This window comes from Gossypium hirsutum, chromosome D04 (genome assembly GCF_007990345.1).
Source record: "Gossypium hirsutum isolate 1008001.06 chromosome D04, Gossypium_hirsutum_v2.1, whole genome shotgun sequence".
Taxonomy (NCBI): domain Eukaryota; kingdom Viridiplantae; phylum Streptophyta; class Magnoliopsida; order Malvales; family Malvaceae; genus Gossypium; species Gossypium hirsutum.
This window is the reverse complement of record NC_053440.1, coordinates 19,635,139-19,645,181: the sequence shown is the minus strand read 5'-3', so window position 1 is coordinate 19,645,181 and position 10,043 is coordinate 19,635,139. Positions and strand designations below refer to the sequence as shown.

General features: G+C 35.0%; 1 non-coding gene across 1 annotated transcript; it reads left to right on the top strand.

The window, feature by feature from the left end:
* Nucleotides 1-5,676: 5,676 nt before the first annotated feature.
* LOC121216603 (small nucleolar RNA R71) lies at nt 5,677-5,783 on the top strand. Its single transcript, XR_005912784.1, has one exon. It is a non-coding gene; the product is annotated as a small nucleolar RNA R71 (small nucleolar RNA).
* The last annotated feature ends 4,260 nt before the right edge of the window (nt 5,784-10,043 follow it).

Sequence of the window (10,043 nt, the reverse complement as noted above, 5' to 3'; positions counted from 1 at the left end):
ACCTTTTTTGTAAAAGTTAAGAGCTCTTAAGAAAAATAATTTTGAATCAAAAGATGGCAAATTAAGAAAAAGTTAAGGGGTTTTTTGCTAAGGATGGGTGAAAGGGTGATGTGTCACTCAGGTATGCAAGGCAACAGTGCACAGCAAGGGATGGATGTGAGTAGCATGCGGATCGTTGAGCAGGACTGGTGTGGGCGCTCGCGGGTTGCTACTGACTAATCAGCTGGGTGATGCTGTGGCTAGGGAATTATTAGGAGGTTTCGACACTTAAGGGTTTTGGTGTTTTTAGAAGGAATGGTGTATGAATGAAAAAAAATAAGAATAGATGGGTGGAATTTATAGTGAAAGAAGTAGGAGCTAGAGTAGAATCCTTAAAAACTCTAAGTTCTAGTTATACTCAAAGTAAATAACAATTAGTAATTAATATAATGCATATTAAATTATTATTTGCTGTTAATTTATTAAGATAAAAACTTATCGAATAAAATATGATTAAATTAAAACAAATCCTAACTCTAAATAAAGCTGATAATAATTAATAGATATTATAATGGATATAATTATATATTAATAATTATCATCTTTTCTTTTTTTTTCTTTTTTTTATTGAACTAAAAACATTTATTCTAGATTTTTTTGAAAATATTTACAAAAGAGGCATCTAACTTTTACTATTTATAAAAAGAGCAACCAAATTTTTAAAAATAATTCAATTAAGTTCCTAGACTTAATGAAAATTCAAAATTGAGTTGCAACATAAAACTTGGATCAATATTTACCCTTTTATTTGAAAAACTAAAAATTTATTTTGTCATTTAGGAAATAATTTCTTTGGGAAATTATGTTAAAATCAATTCCCAGAAAAGATTGGAGAGGTCACAAGCGGTCCTGCTTAAGTTCCAATCTCCTAGATAGAATTTATTTAAACATACTAATCTTGAAAATATACCCTAAATCATTTATTCAAACAGAAGAAATGGAAAAATTAAATATTTGATAAAATGAACGAGATTTGATTCTGTTCAATTTTATCTCCCCAGTAATGTTTCAAGCGTTGAGCATTAACTCAAAAATTACCTCCCTTACCTTGAAGTTCAACAACTCCATATGGATAGACATGATGAATCATAAATGGACCGGACCAACATGATTTTAACTTACCTGGAAAGAACCTTAATCTGGATTGAATAACAAGACTTGCTGACCTGCTTCAAATTCTTCTAACTCGTTAAGTTGAAGCATATGTTTCTCTTTGGCACTTTTAAGATCCAAGTTGAGTCGTTGGAGAACCCAATAAGCTTTGTGTTCTAACTCCAAGGGTAGATGACTGGCTTTCCTAAAGACTAACCTATAGGGTGACATCCCTAAAGGTGTATTGTATGCTGTCCTATAAGCCCATAAAGCATCATCCAGTCTTTTGGACCAATCTCATCGATTTAAGCAAACTACCTTCTCAAGTATGCCTTTGATCTCCTTGTTTGCTAGTTTAGCTTGCCCATTCGTCTGTGAATGGTAAGCTATAGTAACCTTGTGTTTCACTCCATGTTTATCTAATAACCATTTCAACCACTTGTTCATAAAATGGGACCCTTCATCACTGATGATGGCTCTTGGGGTTCCAAACCTTGTGAACACATGTTTCTGCAAAAACTTCATTACAACCTTAGCATCATTTGTCAGATATGCCTCTGCCTCAACCCACTTAGACACATAGTCTACTGCTACTAATATGTACTTGTGACCAAAATACGAAGGGAAAGGACCGAGAAATTCAATACCCCAAACATCGAACAATTCTACCTCAATGATGTTTGTTCAAGGCATCTCATTTCTGTTGGTGACATTTCTGACACTTTGACATCACAACTCTTTAGGTAAGCATATCCATCCTTAAATAGTGTTGGCTAAAAGAATCCGACTTGCAATACCTTGGCTGCAGTCCGTGTGCCTCTAAAGTGTCCCCCACTCGGAGCTTAGTGATAATGGTATAAAATCTTATGTACTTCATCTTCTACCACGCATCTCCTGATCATTTGATCTGTACACTTTTTAAACAAATACGATTCTTCACAGAAATACTACTTCACATCGTGAAGAAACTTTTTCTTTTGATGGTACATCTTATCAATCAGCATCAAACCACAAGCTAAAAAGTTAGCAATATCAGTAAACCAAGGGGTATTATGGACATGATTTACCTTTAGTATGTGTTAATCTAGAAACGTCTCTCGAATTGGTATAAGAGGAGAGTTCCCTTCTTGCAGCTCCAATCTGGAAAAGTGGTCTGCTACTTGGTTTTCCATTCCCTTTCGATCTTGAATTTCTAGATCGAACTCTTAAAGTAGAAGTACCCATTGGATCAATCTCAACTTAGCGCCTTTCATGGCAAGTAAATACTTAATTACCGAGTGGTCCGTATAAATAGTCACTTTGGTACCTACAAGATAAGATCAAAACTTGTCAAAATCAAACACAATAGCAAGTAACTCTTTTTCTGTTACCGTGTAATTAAGTTGAGCTCCTGTCAGAGTCTGACTCGCATAGTAGATGGGATGAAAAACTTTGTTCCTTCGCTAACCCATGACAGCTCCGATCGTGAAGTCACTTGCGTCAGACATCAATTCAAATGGCAAATCCCAATCTGGTGTGACTATTATAGGTGCTGAGACTAACCGACTCTTCAAATCGTTGAGAGCTCTTAAGCACTCCTCATCAAATTTAAATTTCGTGTCCTTCTCCAACAATTTTCATATGGGTTTAGCAACTTTGGAGAAGTCCTTGATGAATCTTTGATAGAAAGTGGCGTGGCCCTAAAAGCTCCTAACACCCTTTACAGATATTGGAGGTGGGAATTTCTCAATAACATCTACCTTTGCTTTATCTACCTCGATTCCATGTCTTGTTATCCGATGCCCTAGAACAATACCTTCTCGTACCATGAAATGACACTTTTCTCAGTTAAGTACAAGGTTTGTCTCTTCGCATCATCGTAGTACCCTGGCTAGATTGGCTAAGCAATCATCATATGTATCTCCAAATACTGAGAAATCATCCATAAAAACTTCCAAATATTTCTCAACCATGTCAGTAAAAATAGACATCATACATTTTTGAAATGTAGCAGGTGCATTACATAAACCAAATGGCATGTGCCTAAATGCAAATGTACCGTACGGGCAGGTGAATGTTGTCTTGTACTGATCTTCTAGTGCTACTGTAATCTAATTATACCCCGAATACCCATCGAGAAAACAGTAATAGTCTCGCCCTGCGAGTTTATCCAGCATTTGGTCCAAAAATGGCAAAGGAAAGTGATCTTTCCTAGTTGCCTTGTTCAGCTTCCGGTAATCGAAGCAAATTCTCCATTCCATAAACGTTCTAGTCGGTATCAATTCGTTACTCTCATTTTTAATGATCGTGATACCTCATTTCTTTGGCACACACTGGACCGGACTTACCCTTGAACTATCTGAGATGGGGTAAATTATACCCGCATCTAACCACTTGATGATTTCTTTCTTGACTACGTCCTTCATGATGGGTTTCAGTCTTCGTTGTCCATCAATCGTCCCTTTTTCACCATCTTCTAAGATAATCTTGTGCATGCATACAGATGGACTAATTTTGCAAATATTGGTTATGGTCCATCCGATAGCCTTCTTGAATTGTTTCAACACCACGATGAGTTTCTCTTCTTGCTCAGTAGTTAATTCTACTGAAACAATCACAGTCAGAGTAGAAGAGTTACCTAAATAAACATATTTCAAATGTGAGGGAAGTACCTTTAGTTCTAATCTAGGTGGCTCCTCGATTGACACTTTTGGTTGGGCATAATCCCTTTTCTCTAACTCCAAAGATTCAAAATGGGATTGTGGATTAAATCCCCTTTGATTAGCTTCTAACAAAGCTAAGTATTCATCCTCCTCTTCATCATTTGGAGGATCTAATGTCAAAATTTGTTCTCATGGGTCCTCAACATAATTTAGTTCCTTCTCCACGATTAAATCCTCTAAATCGGACACTATAGAACAATCATCAATTATGTCAAGAAATCGCATGGACTTAAATATGTTAAATGTTACCTGATCATCCTGAACACGCATAGTAAGCCCGCCCTTCTGCACATCAATAAAGGTCATTCCGGTTGCTAAGAATGGTCTTCCTAGGATGATTGGCACCTCTTTGTCCACTTCAAAGTCTAGAATTACAAAGTCAGTAGGAAAGATAAATTTGTCTACACGTACCAATACGTCCTCGATTTTTTCTTCTGGATGTGCTAAGGATCGATCTGCTAATTCAAGTGTAACCGTAGTAGGTCTAACTTCACCTATCCCCAACTTCCTAAATATTAACATGGGCATCAAGTTGATACTCGCACTCAAGTCACATAGTGCCTTACCACAATATGTTGCTCCAATATTGCAAGGTATGGTAAAACATCCAGGATCCTTCAATTTTGGGGGTAGTTTGTCTTGAAGATATGTGCTGCATTCCTTCGTTTGGGCTACCGTCTCAAATTCTCCTAGCTTTCATTTTTTAGACAAGATATCCTTCATGAATTTGACATAGTTCCGCATTTGTTCAAGTGCTTCAACCAACGGAATGTTGATATGAAGTTGCTTGAGTATGTCTAGGAACTTCTTGAATTGAATTTCCTACTTCTGCTTCTGAAGTCTTTGAGGGTAGGGTGGTGGAGGTTTCTTTACAAGAACTAGTTGATTCATTTTTTGTGGCAATTCTGCATCTAACGGAGTTATTAATTGATCAGAATTAGTTGGTTCAGAAGTTACCTTGTCAGATTTTGCAGATTCAATTTCCGGTGAAACTGGAAACTCGGTTAAACTTCCTCTGAGTCTTAAGCGTCAGCTGGCTCCTTCTCAACTTCGACAAAATTGGGCTCTAAAGTCCTTCTACTCCTCAATGTTAACGCATTACAATGCTCCTTCCCTGGATTCCTCAGATTCTTCGTATCACTAGGTAAAGCACCTTGTGGTCGATTTCTTAGTTCAGTTGCAAGCTGGCCCACTTGATTCTCCAAATTCCTTAGAGAGGCATCATTTTCGCCATTTCAATAGACTCTCTAGGCTATTGGATTGTTTATCTTGGGTTCGTTTCTAAGCTTGTTGGGAAAAACTGGGAAGTTGGGTCGATCTAGGTTGGACATAATTGTTTCTGGTTCCTGCCCATTGGTTACTCCAGGAAAAATTTGGGTGGTTTCGCCATGATGGGTTACAAAAATTTGATTGTAGCCCTTGCCTTCCTCGATTTTGGTTCTGGTTACCCATGTAATACACAGATTCTGGGTTCGATGGACATTCTTCGAACAAATGTCCTTCCCCACAATAAACACAGGCTACATTTTCAACTTGATTCAGTGGCTGTGCTGCAAAACTATTACACTCATTAGTAGTAAGATTTTTTAACATTGAGGATATTGATGATACTTTAGATGCGAGTGAAGTAAGAGTGTCTACTTCATGTACTCTAGCGACTCGTCTTCCTGACACTGCTCGATTGGTTGGCCATTGATAATTGTTGCCGGCAATCCTCTCAATGGTTTCAAAAGCCTCATTATAAGACTTAGAAATGAGAGCACCATTAGCAGAAGCATCCACTACCATCCTCGTGTGAGCATTAAGACCATTATAAAATGTCTCAAGTTGTATGCAATGTGGGATTCCGTGATGAGGGCACTTCCGTAATAATTTTTTATACCTTTCCCATGCCTTATACAATGACTCATCATCCATTTGCTGGAAAATAGAGATCTCGTTCCTCAACCTAGCATTCTTGCTAGGCGAGAAATACTTCATAAGGAATTTTTTTGCTAACTCTTGCCATTTTGAAATTGAGTTTGGTGGTAATGAGTTCAACCAAGCTTGACCTGTGTCCCTTAGTGAATATGGGAACTGCTTCAACTATAATGCATCTTCGAGTACTCCGGCTAACTTGAAAGAATCGCTCACATCCATAAATAGTCTTAAGTGTAGGTGAGGATCTTCGGTAGGCAATCCACTGAATTGGCCCACTGTCTGAAGCATTTGGAACATGACTGGCTTCAACTCGAACTGTTATGCCTCAATTTCTGGTCTCCTAATACCCAAATTAAGATCATGAAATACTAGCATGGCCTCTATCCCTATCATCAGCAATAAGGATAGGATTTTGAGCAAGGTTTGCTTCGTTTCTTTGATTCAGATTTTTGAAGTTCATCTCTTCAGTTCTTCCCTGACTTGCTTGTCTTCTTCGCTGTCGAAAAGTTCGTTCAATCTCAGGGTCTAGAGGGAGTAAATTGATGATTCGGTCAATACTCATAAACACCTGAAATAATCACAGAAAAATTAACTAAGTTAAAATTTAAGCAGAAAAATAAACCAAAATGAAAAACTAACAACTTCACAAAGAAATATTTTTTTTAAAACCTAGTCCCCGACAATAGCGCCAAAAACTTTGAACGACGGAAATGTGCAAGTGTACACAATCACAACAACTAATAAAGTGACAAGTAAATGTAGAGTTACCGTACTCACAAGGACTATGAAAAGAATTATTTATGAATGCTATTTAAAAGTGAAGAAAAATACTTTGTTTGAAGAGGGTGATTAAAAACTAAAATTTTAAAGTAAGTAAACTAAATAAATAAATCTCAAATGTATGATTTCAAAATATGATTTTAATCAAGATGACATAATTGTGTTAGATTAATTACATTTCTTAACTTAGAATTATTAAACATATGTTCATATTGTTACGAATAAGTTCACGTCAACTCGGTAATTTGCTAACTTATGAACATACTCACCTACCAAAATCCATTTATCTCTTGCCTATATTCCTATGTCAATTCAACGATTAAACAAATCTTAATAGGCAAATATGTTATTGCACATACATACTTATTAATTCGAAATAATCTCTTGTACATATCCCTATGTCAATTCAAACAATTAACACGATTTAATAAGCACATAAAAGACTATGTGAGGTAACAAAGTATCCTAACCTTGAAACTTTTTAATCACAATAATCGTGCAAGTTATGCAAGGCAAATGTATCATCAGATACCGTTGCTAATCTAACCCTCAACTACCTTAGATGATTAAACATGCACTAATTAAGTAATGTGTCCATTAATTACAATTTCAATCCGTTTAAAGAATTAATTCATTAGTTACCTAACAATTGTAATGCAAGAATAACTTAGTCATGATTTTACTTAATCAAGCATCTTACCGAGGCCTATAACAACATAAACACAATTTCAATAATTTTAACAAATGAAATGCAATCAACCTAACACAAATTAAATTCAAGCTAAATTGATTAAATTAAGCATCCCAACAACATAAATATTCATAGATATGTTCAGCATAACAATAACAGAAATAAAAGAGATAGCGAACAAGAATCAAATCCGGTGTTTATTCGTGGCTTGACTAGTTTCTCCGTTGTCCTCGTCGACCAAGGCTACTATGAACACTTAATTATTGCTCCAAATAGCTGATAAATGCCCCTTTCTCAATAGGAGAAATTGGCAAGAGAGCAAGGGAATTTTGGAATGGAAAAGAAGAGAGAAGGTGGAGAGAAGAGAGGAAAGATGTCAATGGTTGAGGTGTGTTTTTCAAATAACCAGCCTAAAGGGGTTTTTATAGCTGAGGAGGGCTACTAAAAATAGTTAAAATTATTAGCCAAAGAGCCCTACCTTAGCTGGCCACATATGTGACAAGGTTGATAGTTTCAACTCAGCTAATTTAGGCTTGGGGCAAATCTATAAAGCCACCAATTGTGGAGGGGTTTGAATGCAAATTGAACAAGTCTTCAAGGGCCTCTTTACAAGCTTAAATAATAATCTAATAAGCTGATTTGTGTCAGCTTTTGGGACAGTTTTTGGGCTATCCATTTCTTGGTCGGTTCAGTTCACTTGGTTCAATTCAACTGGACCAATTTTTCATAATTAATTAATAATAATTTATTAACCTAAATTAAATTGGATATAAATTTAAATTAATTATACTATGAATTAATACATATAATTTTGGATCGTCTTAGGCTGAAATTTAGTTCGCCTCGATACTTCAAATTGCTTTTTGATTTTGCACTTTTAGCAGTGTCTGCCGAGCCATTTTTCGCCCTTTGTGCAAATCTGTTGAAAATAACCAAAATTCATCAAAATTAATTATAAAATTAATTGAAATTCAACATGTTCATATTTTAAGTGCCCTTTAATTATTTTGTAAAAATTAATTATTTTTCGGCAAGAATTTTATCGAAACTGTATAAGTTTAATTTAAAAAGGGTATGTAAAAATGTGTAAATTTACGTGCTTCAACACCTCTAAACTTAATTAATTGCTCGTCCCGAGTAATGCACAAATTAAAAATAATTACTTAGAAAACACCTTTGATAAATTCCTTCAAAATAACATTCTTTCTAGAATTATGAATTTAATATACTTATGCTTAAAAACAAGAAATTTTATAGTTATGCTACTTAAGTATACATATCGTTCAAATTAATCCCAACAACTATTATGATAGCACAATGGATTGAATTTTCTTCTTGAGAATGAGTATTAAATGGCTTGAATTTTCTTATTGAGATCAAGTTAAGCCTCGTAAGGATTTAGATCAAGCAAAAGATATAGTGTCGGACTAGTCGATTATATTTCATCGTTTTAGTGATCGAGGTAAGTTTGTATGTTTAGATATTGTATTTGATTTAAATGTTATTATGTTATTCATTGTATCTTGTCACAACAAAAATCCAATGACGTACGATGACTACTGAGCCCCATTTGAACCTTAGGAATATATGGGATACAAATGACATGTCATTAGGGTTACCAAGTTTCGGGTGCTTGTCCTGAACTTTCTACTGATGCCTAAGTTCCGGCATTTGTTGCGGATACTCGTCAGCTTGTGTGAGTGGAACGACGAAAATGTGCAAGTGTACACAATCGTAACAATTAATAAAGTGACAAGTAAATGCCGAGTTATCGTACCCACAGGGATTGTGAAAGGAATTATTTATGAAAGCTATTTAAAACACTTTGGTGAAGAAAAATACTTTTTTTGAAGAGGGTGATTAAAAACTAAGATTTTAAATTAAGTAAACTAAATAAATAAATCTCAAATGCACGATTTCAAAATACGATTTTAATCAAGATGACACAATTGTGTTAGATTAATTACATTTCTTAACTTAGAATTATTAAACTCATGTTTATATTGTTACGAATAAGTTCACAGCAACTAGGTAATTTTCTAACTTATGAACATACTCACTTACCAAAATCCATTTATCTCCTTACTATATCCCTACGTCAATTCAACCGATTAAACAAATCTTAATAGGCAAATATGTTATTCCACATACATACTTATTAATTTGAAATAATCTCTTGTACATATCCCTATGTCAATTCAAACAATTAACTCGATTTAATAAGCACATAAAAGACTATGTGAGGTAACAAAGTATCCTAACCTTGAAATAGTTTAATCACGATAATCTTGTAAGTTATGCGAGGCAAATGTATCATCAGATACCGTTGCTAATCTAACCCTTAGCTACCTTAGATGATTAAACATGCACTAATTAAATATTTTGTCCATTAATTACAATTTCAGTCCGTTTAAATAATTAATTCATTAGTTACCTAACAATTGTAATGCATGAATAACTTAGTCATTATTTTACTTAATCAAGCATCTTACCGAGGCCTATAACAACATAAACACAATTTCAATAATTTTAACAAATGAAATGCAATCAACCTAACACGAATTAAATTCAAGCTAAATTGATTAAATTAAGCATTCCAACAACATAAATATTCATAGATATGTTCAGCATAACAACAACAGAAATTAAAGAGATAGCGAACAAGAATCAAATTCGGTGTTTTTCCGTGGCTTGACTAGTTGATCCATTCTTCCTTCTCCATTGTCCTTATCGACCAAGGCTGCTATGAACACTTAATTGCTGCTCCAAATAGCTAATCAATGCCCCTTTCCCAAGAGGAGAAATCGGCAAGAGAGCAA